The sequence below is a fragment of the Canis aureus genome, chromosome 12, assembly GCF_053574225.1.
Source record: "Canis aureus isolate CA01 chromosome 12, VMU_Caureus_v.1.0, whole genome shotgun sequence".
Taxonomy (NCBI): Eukaryota; Metazoa; Chordata; class Mammalia; order Carnivora; family Canidae; genus Canis; species Canis aureus.
Window position 1 is genome coordinate 61,352,757 of NC_135622.1, and position 18,609 is coordinate 61,371,365.

Consider the following 18,609-nt stretch of genomic DNA (forward strand, 5'->3'; position numbering starts at 1 on the left):
CCCTTCCTGGGGCAGAAGTTTGGAATGGCATGGAAATAGGATCATATGGGCAATCCAGCAGTGTCCAGAAAAGAGAGATGACACATCTGACCTCTGTCGAGAAGAAGACCAACATGCCCCTGGTCCTATGGACTGCTGGGTGAATGCAGGGGAAGTCACAGTCCCAGCCCAAGGAACACAATTCGGAAATTCCACTTGCCAAACAAAAAGTCAGCAGAACGCCTTAATGTAAAATCATTAATATGATTATCTTTATTTTGAAAGCCTAACTTCAGGCAATATTGTCAAGCACAGATGCCTAATTTAGTGTGGGGAAGTTTCTACAATCTATATTTGTATACAAGCCATATGGCAAGACCAAAGTATTGCCCATCCTCTCCTGAGTACCATCCCACACACACACACTCGTGCATGCACACACGCAGATGCACGCAGGGACGCATACACTGGCAGAGACATACACACAAACACACACAGACGCACAGACACACTTCTGACCTGATTAGTTCTGACCCTTTGAATTAAAAACAGAAAAAAACAAAAAGGCATTTAGCATGTTCTCAGTGTTATGAAAGCCAAACTGGATAAAAGATATTGATAAAAGCTGGCTTCTTCAAGAAACATAATCTAAATCCTTGGGAATTTTGAAAGAAAGAAGGAACTATCCCACTGGATTCAGAGAGCGCTGCCTATTTGCCTGGGCTTCTCTGAGGATGTTTCCATGAGCAGCCTTTCCCAGGAAGCAAATCTCTTTGCAGGTGAGACACACCAGCACCTTCAGAAGCAGCCAGAGGATTCATCGAATGCTTCCGTGTCATGGCTGACCTCTCGTGAAATGATCTGCACCAGTCAGGATAAAGCGGCCCCTGGAAGGGCTCTCCGGGCACCTGTTGGCGCTTTATGAATCTTAGGCTGCAAGACGGAGTGTCACGAAAGCCGCAACCCCTGCAGCACACACCCGTCCTCACCGTCCTCCTCTGTAAACCCTGTTTCCATCTGATTCTCAATTAATTTACAGGTTGTGCTCATTGTCTTCAAGTGGCGGATTTACGGAGCATCGTGGTACACTAACCCATCCTCAAAGCACCGTTCAGACACCTACTCTCAGAATTTGCCCGCAGTGGTGTTCTTGCCTGTGAAACCAAGCTCCAATGTGTTGCATTACACGAGGGGGTTCCAGAATCCGGGCTATGAGGCACACTCGCTGCTCTGGAATAAGGTAACGGGTGCATTCCTCACCTGAACCTGAGTTTTAATGTTTTTCACATTATTAATCACTAAAATGCTTGACGCCCCATCTGATGAATTAGTACAACAGGACGAGGTCTCAGACAAACGCCATCCTTCAAGGACTTCCTATTGTGTCTTATTTGTTTTATTTTACTGAGCATCTGAGCAAGGTGTGGAGAACTGACAACGTTCTGGTTGTGCTGCTCTGTGCGTGGACAGCCTTGCCTCTCACAGTGGTTGTTATCTGGCAGGGGGTGCATGTCACAATCACCTGGGTCTATATGGACTGGGGGACATGGAAGCCCTGTCACATTCGGGATCTCTGGCACCAGGCAGGGCATCGATGGCCTCGGAGGCTCCCAGAGTTAGCAGTGACCGCTCTCCAGGTGGCCGAGTCACACCTCAGTGCCACCTCTTCCCATCAGCCCCGCGGGTGCCCATCCACCAGCCCACGGCCCTCTCAGCCTCAATTCCCTACAACTTCCCTGGGTCTCCCAACAGGCAGGCGGAGAACTCTGTGATGATTTCATAGTCACTGAGCCTTCTAAGAATGTTTCTCATTTCCTTCCTAGGAAATCCCCAACATGTCTCCAAACCAGCTCCATTTCCAGGGGGTGCAAACAGTCGGCGGTGTGTTAACGCTCAGCTATGACATTGGGAGACCTCAGGTTTAGGTTATTTAGACATGTGGGATGAGCAAGGAGTCCCCGCCCATCCGATGCTGGCATCCAGGGCCAGAACCTTCAGAAGCAAGCCCACCCCAGCACCAGGGCAGTGTGGCAGTGTGGGGTCTCCTGGACGTTGGCTGCCCTCTCATGACCGGGATGGCAGTGCTCAGACAGGGCCAGGGTGGCCACACGCCGGGCCCCTGGGGGCTGGAATGCAGTGACCTGGAGGTGGCTCTGCGCTGACACTGACCTCCAGACCTGGGTCACGGTCTGTCCCCGAAGCCACCGCTAACGGGACCACATGTATCAGTCAGGGACGGGGAGCATCAGGGTTAATTCCTGGTGGATGGGAGAAAATCGGACATGAGACAGAGAAGGGCTCAAGCCCTGGGGCCTGGTGCTTGTCGACCAACACTTATTCTGGAGCCATAGCAAGACACTGAGATGTCTTCAACTGGGGAGTGACTTCCTCGGGATGTCCAGTTAGGAAGCTGCCCTGGAGACTGCGTGCGGAGACCAGGGGCCTGCTGCAGAACTGACGAGGAAAGCAGGGAGGAGGGTATGGACAGGGACTGTTTCCCACGGAAGGCACTGCAGCACCCGGCACGAGCCCTTTCTGCCCCCTTTATAAGTTGGCCTGCATTTTTGTCACCCTTGGCGTCAACCCCAGCATCTGAAAAGAGGCAGCTCTTCACCCCCGAGTAAACACGGCTGTGGGAAGTCAAGGTCCTGATCGATCCCAAGCTCCCACCCCGTTTACACCTCCAGCACAGTGCAGATTCCTCTCCCCTGCCCCGCTGGAGAGAGCTCGCTCCCTCGTGTGCTGCCGCAGCCCCACGCTAAACCCCTTCCAGGGAACTCCATCACCAACGCAGCGCTATCCCTCGGCGGGGAACCTCGCAGAGAGGGAAAGGCAGAAAGAGCACGAGCAGGCCCAGAGGCACCCAGGTAGGCCCCCAAGCCCTGCTTCCCAGGTAGGTGCTTGCCCAGTACCCTGGTCCCCACGGGCAAGTCAATTCTTCACTCTTTCCCGGTGCTCTTCATACATCATCTGACTATGACAGAGCTGCTTCTTCTTGGAAAAAAAAAAAATTGCATGAATCAAAAGACAGAACCTGAAACCAAATATTTGCTGACAGCTAGAACTCCTTAGTGTGGACTTGAAGCCCATCTGGATTTTGCCTCAAACCACCCTTTCCTCCTCATGTCCTGATCCTCCCTACTCCTGCAATATCAGGTTTCTGGTCCCACAGGGAGGCATTGGGCCTATGAAGGCCGTTTCTGTTTCTGTAAACTGGGAAGATGAGTTACTATTCTTGTGTGCTTCTTCCTCTAGACTGGGAGCACTTGGAGAAAAAAAAATCTTGTCTTTTATAAAATATAACATATTACCCGAAATATAATAGGCGAGCAGTGACTATTAGTGAATTGAATATATTTGTTTTTAAATCATCTTTGGAGGAATTATTCTTTTCAAAATGCACATGAATCACATACACGCCAAACCAAATCTTGTTATTAATTTCTGATAAAGTATCAGAAACTGTTTCTCTGCTCCTATCTGGAACCAACAATAATTGTTATTTTTCCTTCTCACTGATTTTTTTTTTCTAGAAAACGTGATGCTTGTATCATCACACATTGAACACTCTATCCAAGTACTTATTAATTTTAAAGGGAAGTCATTGTTTTGTAAATGAGGTTTGGGATCCCAATAGAGCAGTGACTCATTTTGTGTTTGGGTTATTAGTTTACCCCACAGATCTGTATTTCTTTATTTTTTTTAATTTATTTTTTATTGGTGTTCAATTTGCTAACATATAGCAGATGTGTATTTCGTTTGTAAATCACATGATGCTGGAGCAGCCGTATGAGGTGGTGAGATGAACTCCGTCCCCTCAGCTTGGGCCCCTCCTGGTGATGCTCCATCTCTCCTTGGGCTGTTTCCGGATGACTCCCCTGCTATACATCTGCATCTGCATTAATCATGTTAGGAAAAGTTTCTGGGGTGCTCTCAGTGCTATCATCTCAAAATACATCGTCAACCATGTGTTCTGAGCACCTACTGTGCTAGGCTCAGGAGCATAGATCAGAATGTTGCAGGAAATGACAGGAAATAGAATTTCTGTTTTCAAACAAGGTAGTGAGCATTAGAAGGAAAAAATAAAAACTGTAACTGTGCAATGATCCACATATCATTGACAGTTGGGGAGTGTCTAATATGTCCCAGAATCAGTGAGGACCAATTCCACAGGCACTAATTCTATCAGCCATTAAAGCATCTATAAGATCTGTAACACTGTCACCATTTACAGCTCACAAAAACCCAAACTCATGAGAGAAAAAAAAAAAAATGATTTCCCTAAGTCTCTGCAATGGTGCAGTTCGGACTTGCACATTGCTGGGCCTGACGTGCAAGCCCGTGGCTGTCCTAGCTCTACCTGCTGGAGATCCTCAGGGACACGCCCATAAACAGAGCTGTAGTTCCAGAATGAAACAGGCCAGAAGATTAATTGTAATTCAGCTTCTATTTACAAAGGGAAGAGATGGGAAAGCTTCCTTTTTTTTTTTTTTTTTTTTTTGGAAAGCTTCCATTTTTTAAACTCAAGAGATCCTCCAGGGCACAGGGATGTTGGAGAAGGAGCAAGGATCCTTGCCTTGTCTTCAGAGGCCAGCGGCCACCCAGGAAGGCTCTGTTGCCCTGTTTCTTTCACCTGGACCCTCTCCTCTGCCCTCCCCTCAGGCCACAGGAGTCCCAGAGCCCCTGGAGGGGACCCGTCACCCTTCTCTGACAGCACAGCACCACCTGCAACTGTGCCGTGTGCTGCGAACCCTGTAACAGGCACCACACTGGCAGGCTGAGGGCTGGGCCAGGAATCAGGGTCCGGAGGCTCAAGGACATGGAAAGGCTTGGCCAAGGTCCATAAGGCTGGGCGTGGTCCTCAGGTGGTTCCTTGCCTACAGAAAGCAATAGTTGGGGTCAGATCTGAGGTTCTCCAAGGGCTTCTTCTATCTAGTTCCAAAGTCTTGACGACCCATCTGCCTGGCCATCCCCATCTCCTCACCCTCCCCAGAGGGTTTTTCCCCGGTGGCCCCTCGTGGCTGGTCAGCAGGGCCCAGCCTGGGGCTGAGGCTGAGGCAGGGGATCGGTGGGGGCGGCACCCACCTTGTCTGCCCGGGCACCCCTCTGCTCTGGGGAAGGGAGCCTCGTCTCCCAGCTGCCCAGGCCTGCATCTTGAGTGACAGCTTCTTCAGGCCTGGGGTAATGTCATCATTCCTTGGCCTTAATTCAGCCCTGGTTAAGTGTTTCTCTTAGAGGAACACATCCAACGACAGGTGTAACAAACGGAAACTTCCAGTCTTTTGAGGCCCATGACAGCTGGTGGCTCAAAGCCTCCTGCAGCCATGGTGGGGCTGGGGGGCTCCTTCTCTCCTCCGTGAAGCTGTAAGACAGCTCAGGTGAAGGCAGCACAGTCCCGGCCCGGTGACGATCGCCAAGCATCCTTCCCCGACACCATCCAGGCCCTTCCTCTCCTGCTGTCCGCCCCTGCGAGGCTTTGCTCCCCCACTTCCCTCCCGCGCACCTGCTCCTGGTTCGGACCCGCAGCCCTCTGCAGCCATCAGGCATGGCGAGCCCGTGGGCAGTGTGAGGTCCAGCTCAGGCTCGCCACCTCTGCGCCTTCCTCCTTTCCTGAGCTCCCCCCACCCCCCGCTCCGGGGACCTGGTCCTGCTGTTGCCCCTCTGTCTCCAGGGTGACAGAATGGCAGGGCCGACGGGCTGGACCACACTCTTTGTCCAACTGCAGGAGGCACCTCCAGCCCCAGGGACCTCATTTTACCAAAATTGGCTCAAACGACCAAAGTTGGCTCAAACGTACACCTGTCCAGTGGGTTTGTAGAAAGGAAGACAGTGGTTACAGCTCTCCTGGGTGGTGGGGTGGCAAGTCAGCCTCGTAGGCCTCATTCGTCCGCCCCTCTCTGGCCTCTCCTATCTCTGTAGAAAGGTAGCAAGACACTAAGGATTTGCCATTTCAGAAAAAAAAAAAAAAAAAGAAAGAAAAAAAATTACCGTGAGCAGTTGGGGACTGGCTGGCCTAGGGGAAAAAGTACAGCTGAATTAGGGGGAATGCTGCCTGAAAACAAAGCCAACCAATATACAAGCAGGAGCGCTTACCTGCAAGAGGAAGGGCGTTGTCTCCTACCACCTGTGTCTCCTCGACTCAGGCCTGCGTCCGGAGCCAGAGAAGCGGACACCGGGCCAAGCATCTTTCTGAAGCAGGCAGAGCCGTGTCACCCACCTGAGAAGGGGATGGAGTGGCCTTCTACCGTATGATTTCACCGTGGTTGGGGCCTCGCCGTCCCCACGGGGAAGCCCACAGCGGGGGAGAGACATGTGGTAGGCCCGGCTTGGTCAGGGAGGCAGACACCCCATCCCCTTAGAACCCGTTTGGACACCTGCTCACTCACCGTGGTCACAGCAGCCGCCAGGGGTGCGGGAAGGAAGAGTCTCGACACCCCAGACGCGGGAGGGTTGAAGGAGGCTAAATAAAATAAATGCCTGGAACATGCTCGGTGACATGGAACTCACGTTTAAGATGTTCAATATTTGGGGCGCACGAGTGGCTCAGCTGGCCACGTGCCTGACTCTTGATTTTGCCTCAGAGTCATGATCTCAGCGTCCCGGGATCGAGCCCCAACTCGGGCAGGAGTGGGGCTCAGCGGGGAGTCTGATGGAGGCTCTCCTCTTCCACCCCTCGCCCTGTGCGCTTGCTCGTTCTCTCTCAAATAAATAAATATTCAAAAATAAACGAAGCGTTCAATATTCTGTTGTGAAACATAAGGGTCTCAGGTATGGGAAATACCGGGAGGTTTTTCTTCTTGTAACACTTGCCCGAGTATAACTTGCGCTTCACCGTGTATAAAGCACCATCCTCCGTGCCCCGTTTTCTCCTCGTGTATCGTGTTGGGAGATAGCTCTGTGAACCCCAGTCTGGGTGCTGGTGAGGTCTTCCACCCGCAGAAGGGATCGGGGTACCCGATCATAGCACCGAGATGATAGAGAAGCCGAGTGGCAGGAAAGCTTTGAGGAAAGGGGGAAATGCAGGGACGGGAGAGCAGCCTGCATGTCATCACAAAGCCTCGCCCCCCACGGGGACCCCAAGAACAGGCTGCTGGGGGGCCCTTGCGAATTGGCATCACAAACGAAACTGCACATTATCTGTTCGGATTTTAAGTGCCGAAGGCCTCGCAGAATGTCATTTTTTATTTGTCCTTACAAATAGGGGAAGGTTTTTAGGGTCTGCTTAAGAGGCACAAATAGCAGGAGGGATGGAGGAGAAAATCCGCTGCAAATGGACGGGCCTGTTAATGAGGGGGAAGAGGCGCCCCACCAGCCCGTCTCCAAGGCAACGGCGAGGCCAGGCCCCTCTCTCTGTTCCCCGTGCCCGGGTCCCTCCTGCGCAGAGGGGGATGAAGGAGCGAGGGTGGTGTCGCTCTGTGCCTGTGCACGGTGGCCGCACCGTGCAGGAGGGACCCTGCCCCGCAGCCCGGATGACCCCCCGCCCCAACGGCTGTGCAGAGCCGCAAGCTCCCCAAAGCCACGATGCTGAATGGCTTTGGCCTTTAGGGTACAGAGGGCATCTCCTCTCACAGCTGATGCACCCCCACTGACAAACCCAAACATTTGCAGATGACATTGCAAACCGCTGCTTCCAGCCTCCCCTGGGCAGCAGGGCTGCGGGAGCTCGGGGTCTCATCCTAGGCCCCTGCGGGGGGCTCCGAGGAGGCAGCCCGTGACACTAGGGAGCCCACGCCCGTGAGAAGCTGGCTTCCGGGGAGAAGACAACATTCCTGGAAACAATCAGAGGGAGAACCGACTGCCACATGAGGGGCATGGGGTCTGAGCAGCCCATTCTGTGGAGCAAGTGCCCGGTTCTCACGGTCAGGACTCCAGATACTTCCAGAAAACACTGGGCCTACACGTAGGATGGCAAATTAAGTGACCAAGAAAAAAAAGGCCAAGGACATAAAACAGAGCAGTGCTTTAGGTACAGAAAGGATCAGGCAAGTGAGCAACACCACGGAAGTATAATGGGCTGGACAAATGTATCGTCTCTTTTGTGCCTTTTGAGAATTGTGATTTTTTTTTTTTAAGTTTAAGACTGATCATCAAAAGCCTGATTGCAGAAGTAATGTGATGTGACTAATGATTCTGCATAATGAATGACCTTGGTATCAATCAGCAGGAAGCCAGCTTTGGAGAAAAATCTTGGAGGCCTCATACACGTGGGGCCCCGACTTCTCATTGCAGCCCCTCCACCCCCTTCTGCAGGAGCCCCTCCAGGAAGCCAGGAGGCTCAGAGGAGACTCGCAGAAGTGGACAGAGAGCCCATGATCCGTGCAAAGCTCGGCTGGCTCATTAAAAGGTCATGTAACCCGCCACGATTTTGCAAAATCTCAACCCAAATACCTCCTATGTCTTTCTTGTTGACCGTCTCCTAACGCAGAGATTTTTTTTTTTCCCCGAAAGTTACAACCTGTCAAAACGCAAGTAGAGGTTTAACCATTCAAAACAGAAAACCACCTTCATTATGCGGGAAGATAATCAGGGGCTTGACATTCAAAGAATTCTCAAGGTTTTTTTATATGTATATTATTATTATTATTATTATTATTATTATTATTATTATTGGAGTTCGATTTGCCGGAATATAGTGTAGCACCCAGTGCTCAGCCCGTCAGGTGCCCCCCTCGGTGCAGACAAAGATAAGAGTCACAGGTGTGGGGGGAAACTGCCTCTGTCCAGGAGACTCCGGGACAACTGCAGACAAGTCGGAAGCGAATTGCTCCCCAGGGCTGCGTGGCCGCTTTCACTGCACAGCGCCCAGCAGCGGGAGGAGGGAGCACTGGCAGGCGAAGGGAGCACTCAGGCCTCGAGCATTTCCAAACTCTTATTCCTAACCTGTACGTCCCTCCAGAAGTCAGACATCACCGCAGGCTCTCTGTCCTAAGCCACCAGACGCGCGACCCTTCTCCACCTGTGCTGCCTCGCCTCCCCCCTGGTGAAGGCCCCCCAATATGCTCTGAAGTGTCCTGCAGCGGGATGAGCTCGCGTTTGGTTGCTGTTTCCATCCTCAGAACAATGCCCGGCCAATTGTTCGCACGCGCATGTGTGTGTGTGTGTGTGTGTGTGTGTTCAGTTTCCCAGAAAAGCAAATGACCTTTGATTAAAAAATATAATAAAATAAATGTTATCAGCTCATGGAGGGGGTGGGTGCAAACATGACAAATGAAGGCCCCGGGGGTTTTCTTTTTTTTTTTCTTTTTTTTTTTTTAACAGTCGTATTTAGAGATCTCCTGTTGCTATTCGGTAGCTGGACTCTTCTAACAAAAAGCAGATGAGAACAGGAGGGGATTTCTCTTTGATCGTGAGCCCCCAGCAGAAAACGGACTTCTTTCTTAAACACCCCCAGTGTAAGGCGTGTGTGCGGCCTCCCTGGGCGACGTTGGCCGGGGCGGGACTCAGCGCCGGATACCACACCGGAGAAGGTGTCTCCCATCCCTCGAGGAGAGAGACGGGCTCCTAGACTGGCTGCTCTGATGTGAATGTCGTCAGACTCCCTTCCTTGCTAAGTGACCTGTTTGAATGCAGTGGCTGTCTGTCCGCGCCGTTCTTTCCTGCCAGCATCTATGGTGTCGGAGCTCATGGCAGCTGGCAGATTGAACACGGGCGGGGGGTGGGGGACAGGGGATGGAGGGCCCGGAGATGGTCGGGGCACTGACCAGCCTGGCCCCGGAGGTGGCCTGTCAGGCCCAGGGCTCCCTGTCTGCCTCTGCAAATTAGTCAAAGCCTGCGAACATTCAGAAATCGTGGCCTCCAACTGTTTTATTATTTCAATTTAGCCCCCGTATGCACAGTAAACTCATTCTTCGAGTTTTCCAAGGCAGTGATAATTTTATGATATTCTTTTCCATAAATGTAACATTTAATGTAATTTAATTTTTCACCTCATTTGTGCCTTTATTTCCAAGCGCTTATTATGTTTCCCGTTGCAAAATACTCAGTGCCATAAATTTGAAAAATAAAGAAAAGCAGGAAGAAGAAAATTTTAAACCTCTCAAGTTCCACACTCCAGAAACAATAACTATTGACGTTTTTGTGTACTGCCACTCAGTTTTATGCGCGGATTTATTGATATTTAATACAGACACCATCATGATATGATTTTGCCTCCTGTTCTTTTATTGTAATATAAATTCTTTCATATTATTATTCTAAGCTCATTAAAAACATTATTTTAAAGACTGTTATAATCATGTCCTATAATTTTCTTAGTTATTCCCCTATTGTTGGACAGTGAGACTGTTTCAAATTTTTCGCTGTCAAACACAATGTTATCATAAATACTGGTTCACAAAGCATGTTCAATACTTTGGATTATTTCTTTGGGTCGATTCCCAGCAGTACGATTATTAGGTCAAAGTGTTTGACATTTTCCATAGATTTTGGTACAGATAGCCAAATTGCCTTCCACCAAGATTGCATGATACAATTTGTATGCATTAGTAGAATTTCTGCATTTATAATTTGGAATCTACCTCTTGTGTCAAATTTGTATCCTGATAACAGTTTTGGAAAATATCATCACTATATCTATTTCATTGATTGAAACTGCCTACCTTATGGTTTTTCTAAAGAAAAAAAAAAAAACATTAGTTAAGGCAGAAACGCTCTTATTAGGAGACTATGTTCTTGGGTTTTATTGGTTTTGTTGAAGCATAACTGAGCATCTGACCTAATTATCTCTAGTGGATCCTATCAAAGCAAACATTTCACTTCTTGAAAATTATCTATTTATCAGGACCCCTGGGAGGCTCAGCGGTTGAGCTTCTACCTTCGGCTCAGGGGGTGACCCCAGGGTCCTGGGATTGAGTCCTTCATCGGGCTCCCCACAAGGAGCCTGCTTCTCCCTCTGCCTGTCTCTGCCTCTCTCTGTGTCTCTCATAAATAAATAAATAAATAAATAAATAAATAAATAAATAAAATCTTTCTAAAATTATGTATTTATTGATTCACTGATTCATCTATTCACTTGTCCAGCAAACACTCGTGGTGTCGGGGTGCTAAGACACCACACCAGGTGCCGTGAAGAACAAGGTATGGCCCCACTCTTCAGTCCACTGGGGCTGTTGACACGATGGAGACAGCAGTCCCCGTGGCTCCATGCTGGCCGCTCCGTAGATGTTTGTGAATTAAGTAATTATCGCACACCAACGCTCAGCATGTGACAACGGTAACGTCCTGACGCAAGGCCCTGCTTCACTACGGTTCACAGAGATGTCGCATCGCAGGCAGGCTGGCGGGGGGAGCTACGGACGTTTAAGGTTGGTTTTCTGTTTTTTTGTTTGTTTGTTTTGGTTTGGTTTGTTTTTTTTTTTTTTGAGTTACGGGATAAAAGAACAATGGTGCCCTTCCTCGCTCAGATGTCCATTCCCCAAAGCTCAGAGATGCTAGAAACCTGTGAAAGTTCTATATCGCCCCACGGGGTTACCCCACCATCCTGCTCAGAGCGGTCACACATCCTACCTACCTTACAGATAAGGTAGACGCGTGTGCTTTGGACAGAGACTTTCCTTCTGCCCTAAAACCACCTATGAGTGACAATTTAGTAGAAATGACAGGAAATAGTGCTCCACAGGGAGCTATAAATTCCAGCTTTTCTTAGTTTCCTTCCTGAGAAGGTGCGTGGAACCACCTGTCGCCGGTAATGTTCATGTCCTATTCCCAGCATGGCTTCAAGGGCAAACTTCTTCGTGTGGAGAAGAAATTCTCCTTGGAATCTGTGATGAGACTAGTGAGGTACTAACTGTTGTGGGTTGAAATGTGACCCCCCCCCCAAAAAAAAAACATACACTGAAATCCCACCAGTGTGGCCTTATTTAGAAATAGGATCTAGGAAGGTGTAATCGAGCCAAGTCATTAGTCTTATCCTATACGACTGATGTCCTTATAAGAAGAGAAGAGACACCGACAGGGAGAAGGTGGCCCTGTGACCGAGGAGGCAGAGATGGGGGTGATGAATCTGTGAGTCGAGGCATGTTGAGGGTTGCTGGTCATCAGGAGAATCTAACAGGAGACTACACAACAGGTTCTCCTCTAGAGCTGCTGGAGGGAGCACACCCCACAACTCCTTGATTTCAGACATCTGGTCTCCAGGACTATGAGAGAATAAACTTCGGTTGTTTCGTGTCCCCAAGTTTGTGAGACTTTCTTCTGGTGGCTCTGGGACCCTATGATACTCACCAAACTGATTTCCTCTTCTTGGGCACAGGGAAAGGAGGAGACTATTTCCCAGCCCCTCCGATAGCAGAGGCGGGATGTTGGCCAGAAGGATACGCCCCGTCCATGCCTATCAACGCTATGCAGCACTGCCTTCCTGGTGCTCGCTCTCTCTGAAGGCAGCAGAGCCACGAACGGAAGAAGACACCATCCTTGATGCAACTGCTTCAAAAGCTCAGCCAAGAAAGGCATCTGACGTGCACGGAGCCGTGACGTGAGCCAGCAAGAAACTTCTGCTGAGGTCTGGTGATGGCCACGATGCCTCCTTTCATTTCTTTATCTTTCCCTGCAGCATTGTTTAGCTGCCGGAGCTTACCATATATCGCAATGCAGTGCTGCCATCATTTAAAATGGGACGTACGTGCCCTTGCTTAACTATTCAAGTAGCAGAAAGTGGGTACCAGAGACCAAAAGACGAGGATAAGCTGTGCGATGGCAGGTTCCCTGGTGAACACTCACCTGCAGCGTGGGAGGCAGGTGTGCGTGCCTCAGCCTGCAGCTCCAGGACAGGCGGTGGGAAAGACGGGAACATTCGTGTGAGCTGCCTGTTGCTGGCGTGTTCACGGCACATGGCATGAGGGAGGCGGGCTCAGGACAGCATTAGTCCAGAGGGGTAGACACGTGATGTATCAGACAGTAGACTGTTAACGGTGGATCTAGGTGCCCAGTATGTGGGCTTTCATTGTAAAAGTCTTCCAACTTGTCCACGTGTTGGTAACATTTCAAACCAAATTTATCATTAAAGAGAAAGAGGGAAAACTTAGTCATGTTGCAGAAGAAATGAAAAGAGTGAGGGAGAATCCAGAAATTCAAAGATTGCAGTTTGGGAAGCTAACGGGCTCCACGAGCTAACATATGAGGGCTGGAACCTAAAAGCTCTGAGTAACACAATCTCAGGAAAACTTCTAAATTGAATACTTGGTGGAAGGTCAGATTAATAATGTATCTTAATCTATGATTATAAGGAACCTTGGAGTGGAGATAGGGACTCGGAAGAGAAAGAAGGATAAAGGAAAGAGGGACACCGGGGTGGCTCAGTGGTTGAGCATCTGCCTTCAGCTCAGGGTGTGACCTCGGGGACCTGGGATCGAGTCCTGCGTCGGGCTCCCAGCAGGGAGACTGCTCCTCCCTCTGCCTGTGTCTCTCATGAATAAATAAATAAAACATTTTTAAAAAGGATAAAGGAAAGAAATGTAGCAGATTTGGGGTACATACCTTGGGAGAATGTGGGCATAGTGATAGACCATTTAACTGATGGGTAGCAAATCAGAAAAGCCAACTGAATCTTTGGGGTCATTTATTGTGAAAAAAATCCATAAGCCCATTTTTTAAAAAAATGTCTTTTACTGTGCAAGACTTGAGAACAAGCCCTTGGACCTCTGATCTTTCTCCTGTCAATAGGCTGGACTTGGAGCCTGTAGAGACCTCGAGGTCAGTCCGGGTGTGGCCAGCAGAGTGGCGACGAGGAAGGGGTTCCTGGGAGGCGAACACCTCGGCCCCAGGCTGGGTGGCCTGTCAGTGGAGTCTCAGCATGTCCTGATGCACCGGTGGCTGGTGTCCCTCACCCCAGCCTCTCCGGTTATCACATCTCTCTCCCGCCTGGGGTGTGCAGAACGAGGTACACAGGTTGGAGTTTTAGTTTCTGTTGCCAAAGCAAAAGGACTGTATATGGGCCTGATGGAAGGGGAGCATGCAAAGTCGGGTTTCTCCCCTGGGGAGGGCTCAGCGTGTTCTGCAGTAGGGGCAGAGGAAAGGCTGTGATGGAGGCCAGGTCGCTGCTGTCCCCTCCACGTCCTCTCCAGGACGCCGAGGGCCCAGGGCATCATGCTCCTACTTCTTACTCTAGTGCTGGGGTGGGAGACCCAGGCCTGGAGCTCAGGTACACCTGCCTGCCGGCTCACCGCTTGCTCTGCCGGTCTGTGGCCCCTGTCCCCAGGGGGGACGGGGTCCCCACAATGCCCTCGGGGGCTCCGCGTGCACCCCGTCTCCTCACCCTCAATGTGTGAGGCTTGCCACATGACTTAACAGAACATGCATGCCGTTGGATGTCCTTCAGGTAAACGCCTCTTGCTGTATGCAGTTTAACCATTTTTAACATTGCTCTTTGGCTAGGAGCCAATCTCCTAAAGAGTAAAATATTAAACATTTTAAAGAATGAGCTATAATCCCTGGAAAACAACATTTCCAATCCTTGAGAGGAAGGGAAGTGTGGGAACAGTAGCCTGGAAGTGGCCAGCCACGTGCTGGAGTTGATGAATTAAATCCACGACCGTCTCAGGTTAAGGCCTGACCTTCTGCTGAATTTCACCAGAAAATAGGGAAAGGAGGCACAGAGAATTTTTTTTTTTCCATAAAGAAAAGAGGAAAGTAACCTATGTGAAAATCATAGGTATTTTGTTTTTAACAGTCTGGTCACCTTAGGCCGAACATCCTACGCATCTGCCTGGAGCCTGATTGGGTCACCATCTGTGTATATTATTTTACCCACAATTTGGGCTCAATGTTTTCTCCTTTGGGAGCTACAACCCAGGGTAGGCCTTGGGGGTTGGCTCCCCTCCCGCGTCCGGGGTCTCGCGTGTGACTCTGTTCCCTCAGCCTGGCCTCCCTAACGGAACAGCACAGACAGGTCTGTAAGCAAGACACCTAACCTACTTCTCACAGGTCTGGAGGCTGGAAACCCCAGACCGGGGAGCTGTCGGATTTGGCTCCTGAGGAGAGCTCCCCTCCTGCTTGCAGCCTCCTCGCTGTGTCCTCATGTGGGAGAGACAGACAGTCAGACAGAGACAGACCTGGTATTTCTCTTTAGATGGATGTTCGTCCCATCACGGGGACCCCACCTCCAAGCCCTCACCTGCTGTGGGTTAGAGTTTCAACATATGAGTTTGTGTGCGGTGGGGGATGCAATCATTCAGGCAAGACAGCATGTGACCCCAGCCCTCGCCCGAGTCACCGTTCCACACGCCGGCTTCCTACAAGCAGCGGGTAGCACCGAGCAAGGCCACACCGAGCTGTCCGTGCAAAATTCTACGTGCTTCTTACTCCCGTAGAGGGAAGCACCAAGCCTCGTCTGTACCATTAATGATCTTTATCTGCACTTGTATGTCTCTGGAGTTCAGGCTACAGCATAATGTGTGGCTACTTTTGTCCGGCCCAGCCTGGCAATGCCTGCACCCCCATCCGGCCATCCCCAAGTAGGGCTTGCATCCTTGCAGCACGGACTTCTATTACTGGTCTTTAAAAAGCACAACCAAAAACTCACGAGTCATCCTTTACACTGACAGCCCCTCACACACTCTGCCCGTGTTGTTTGATGTCGTAGGTCCCTGTGGCTTGAAACTTGACAGATTGGCTCTACATTCTGTGTAGAATGCAGGCTCTGATGGTTTGGGATTTCCTGCTTATCACATCATGAAGCATCTTTTAGGTACCCGTGCATGATTTTGAGAAAGTAAAAATCAACCACTTGCCCCTCCCCCAAAATTAATTCATTCATTAATTACAAACAAGGAAGGAAAAGCATCCAGAAATTTCTGGATTGAGTTCTGATCCTACATCCGTAGTGCAGGAGGAAGGAGGTGGGCAGACGAGCAGGTGAGAACGTTCATTCATGCTTCCTGTCTGGTGTTGCCCTGAAATGAGCTCTGTGGGGTCAGAGGCCCCACCTGCCACCCTTCCCTGACCTACCCCCAGTCAGAGCCCCTCATGACCCCACAGAAGCACCCACAGCAGACTCTTCAGAGTGAAGTCAACAGGAGTTCCTAGAGGCCAGAGAACAGAACCACTCACAGGAGCATTGGTTGGAATTTTGTTTAAAGAACTAAAATGCAAGGTAACCAAGTGATGGAAATAGCCTGCCAGGCATGTAAGAGCCCTCGTAAAAGGCTATTTATAGAATCGTAATTCCAGAGGGGCTCCCTCCCTCCTACGAGCGAGAAGACCAGCCCGGCAGGCTGGGGTCACTTACCAAGGACACAGCACAGGCCAGTGGAGGAAGGGAGTCCCGACTCTCAGAGTCCCAATCTGGCAGCTGTAAAGAGTTCTTGAGCAGAAGCTGTTCAACAGATAGGTTAAAAGGCTAAAAAGTAGAATTAGATATCTATACGGCCATGGAAAATAGCAAGATGGTCAGATGGGGTAGACCGCAGGTGCTTCTAAAAGCAATCGAATTAAACAAAGACCTACTATCTCTGATGACCATATCTGGAAACGTCATGACCACACTTGTCTCTGGGATCATATCCTTCTCTCCCCCCCAGCCCCCAGCTTCCAATCTCTATGTGAGAAGAAATGGGTCAAACACACCTGTTGGAAATGTTCTATCTTGAATGAATGATATATGAACATGGCTTGATGTTTTTAGGGAATATTTCTTGTAGGTTAGGGTATATTCTATTTATAAGGAATACAACGTGATTTCTTTAAATTTGGATGAGTTTTCAATATAATGGATAAATGCCACTCAAACTTATGTAAGAACAAAACTTTTGTCAGGAAAGTTCATCATTCTTTTTTTCTCTCCATAGGACCAAGAGTTCAAGGTCTCTCTAGTCAAGGCAGCTGCTTACCTCTCCAACCTACCTGTCCGTGTCAGACAGGTTTGCCTGGAAAAGGATTTTATGGCCTCAGAGATGTATCTGGAAGTATGCTCTGACAGTTGTGTCTTGTGGATGCTGTAGTGGTCTGTGTCCTTTCTGTCTCAGGGCAGAGGTCTGGTCTGGACCGTGGTTCCAGCTCCTGCCTGGAGTCCTTCATATGTGCCCGCCTTCCAAACCTGGCTCTCCCAGCTTCCTGGGCTTTTCTGTGAGCCATTAGGTACCTATTCACTACAGCTCCTGTCTGGCTACATCTCATGTCACCAGTTTCCCTTGGATGCCATCAAGTACTTTGCCAGATACAAAAATTGGTACCAAGGGAGTTTCTAGACAATAGACTAGAGAAATGACAAAAATTAGGAGTTGGTATTTGGGCCTGTCGTGGTTAGCTAATAAACAGTCTACCGGTGGGGGGCCTGGGTGGCACAGCCGGTCGAGCATCCGACTCTTTGATTCCAGCTCAGGTCATGATCTCAAGGTCGTGAGATGGAGCCCCTCATTGGCATCCACGTTTAGCAGGGCTGCTTGAGATTCTCTCTCTCCATCTTGCTTCTGCTTTTTCTCTCTCTCTAGAATAAATAAATGATTAAAAAAAATTTTTTTAACCCAAATAGTCTGTTGGTATTGCAAGAGGACTGTGACAGCACATTATAGAGCACCTAGAGAAATGATGAATTGTAGTCACCTAGAACGAAATGCGTGTCACGGCCAAGGCTGTGGGAGAAACAGAGGTCACTGTGCAGGTGTATTTGAGAGCACAAGGAGTTCATCAGAGGCTGCCTGGATGCTCATAATAGTGTTGGTTAGTCTCATTCGCTAAAAGAGAAAGAAAAGTCCACATGCATAAATATTTTGGTTAAGACATGGGCAGAGTACCAAGGCCTTTAAACCACTAATCTGACAGAATCATTGGCCCAGTGCAGCCGCAGGGACGTGTTGGCTACCACCCAGCACACTTCAGTCCAGCAGGTGCCAGTGGGCCAGACGCTGCATTGATGTTGATGTCGGGTCCTTCACATCAGTGGCAAGACATGAACTGGGAAGCTACGAGACTTGGAGAATTGGAATGAACGCACCCAAGAGGATGCGGACCACTCAGAGTATCTTCAGCCCTTCCCCTCCCCTAGGCCTCCCCTGCCAGCCAAGTTGTGTCCTCCTAATCATTTAGGGGGACCATTCCTGCCTAAGTTGAAAACACTGGAAACACCTCAGCAGAAAGAGGTTCTTTGCAGTGGGATGACACTGTGTCTCACATCCCAGCATCGCCGGCACTGTTTGTCTACAAATCTATAACAAGGGTCAGATCCCAATCAGCTCCAGGGCAGGATGACTATAAACACAAATTCTGGAAGAAAATCGTCAAAACTAACGTAATTGCAAGTCTTGGCTAATTTATTTTGGTGATGATAATTTGCCAGTTTATCCTCTGAGAGGCTTAGACTATAAGCCAGCAAATACTGTCTGCTGGCCAAGACTGACCTGTTGCCTGGTTATATAAATAAAGTTTTACTGGAACACAGTATGACTTTTTGTTTTCTTATAGTCTGTCCACTTTCATACTAAAAAGACGGAGTCAGGTAGTTGTGACAGAAATCACATGGCCCGCAGGACCTAAAATATTTCCTGTCCAGCCCTTTACAGAAAGAGCTTTGATTCATCCATGGAGAGAAGAGTGTAATTGTGTTTATCACAAGGGCGCAGTAGTAAGAGTCTAGTCCCAGTATACTATCCAGAGCAACTAGAGGTCGCTCTAATTGGTTAACCAGTTGTTTTATAAGTC

General features: G+C 49.5%; 1 long non-coding RNA gene across 1 annotated transcript; it reads left to right on the forward strand.

Annotated features, from left to right (window-relative positions):
• Positions 1 to 1,809: 1,809 nt before the first annotated feature.
• LOC144281314 (uncharacterized) lies at positions 1,810 to 18,313 on the forward strand. The gene is made up of 5 exons (XR_013349884.1): positions 1,810 to 2,846; positions 10,999 to 11,282; positions 12,230 to 12,478; positions 13,639 to 13,855; positions 16,761 to 18,313. It is a non-coding gene; the product is annotated as an uncharacterized LOC144281314 (long non-coding RNA).
• The last annotated feature ends 296 nt before the right edge of the window (positions 18,314 to 18,609 follow it).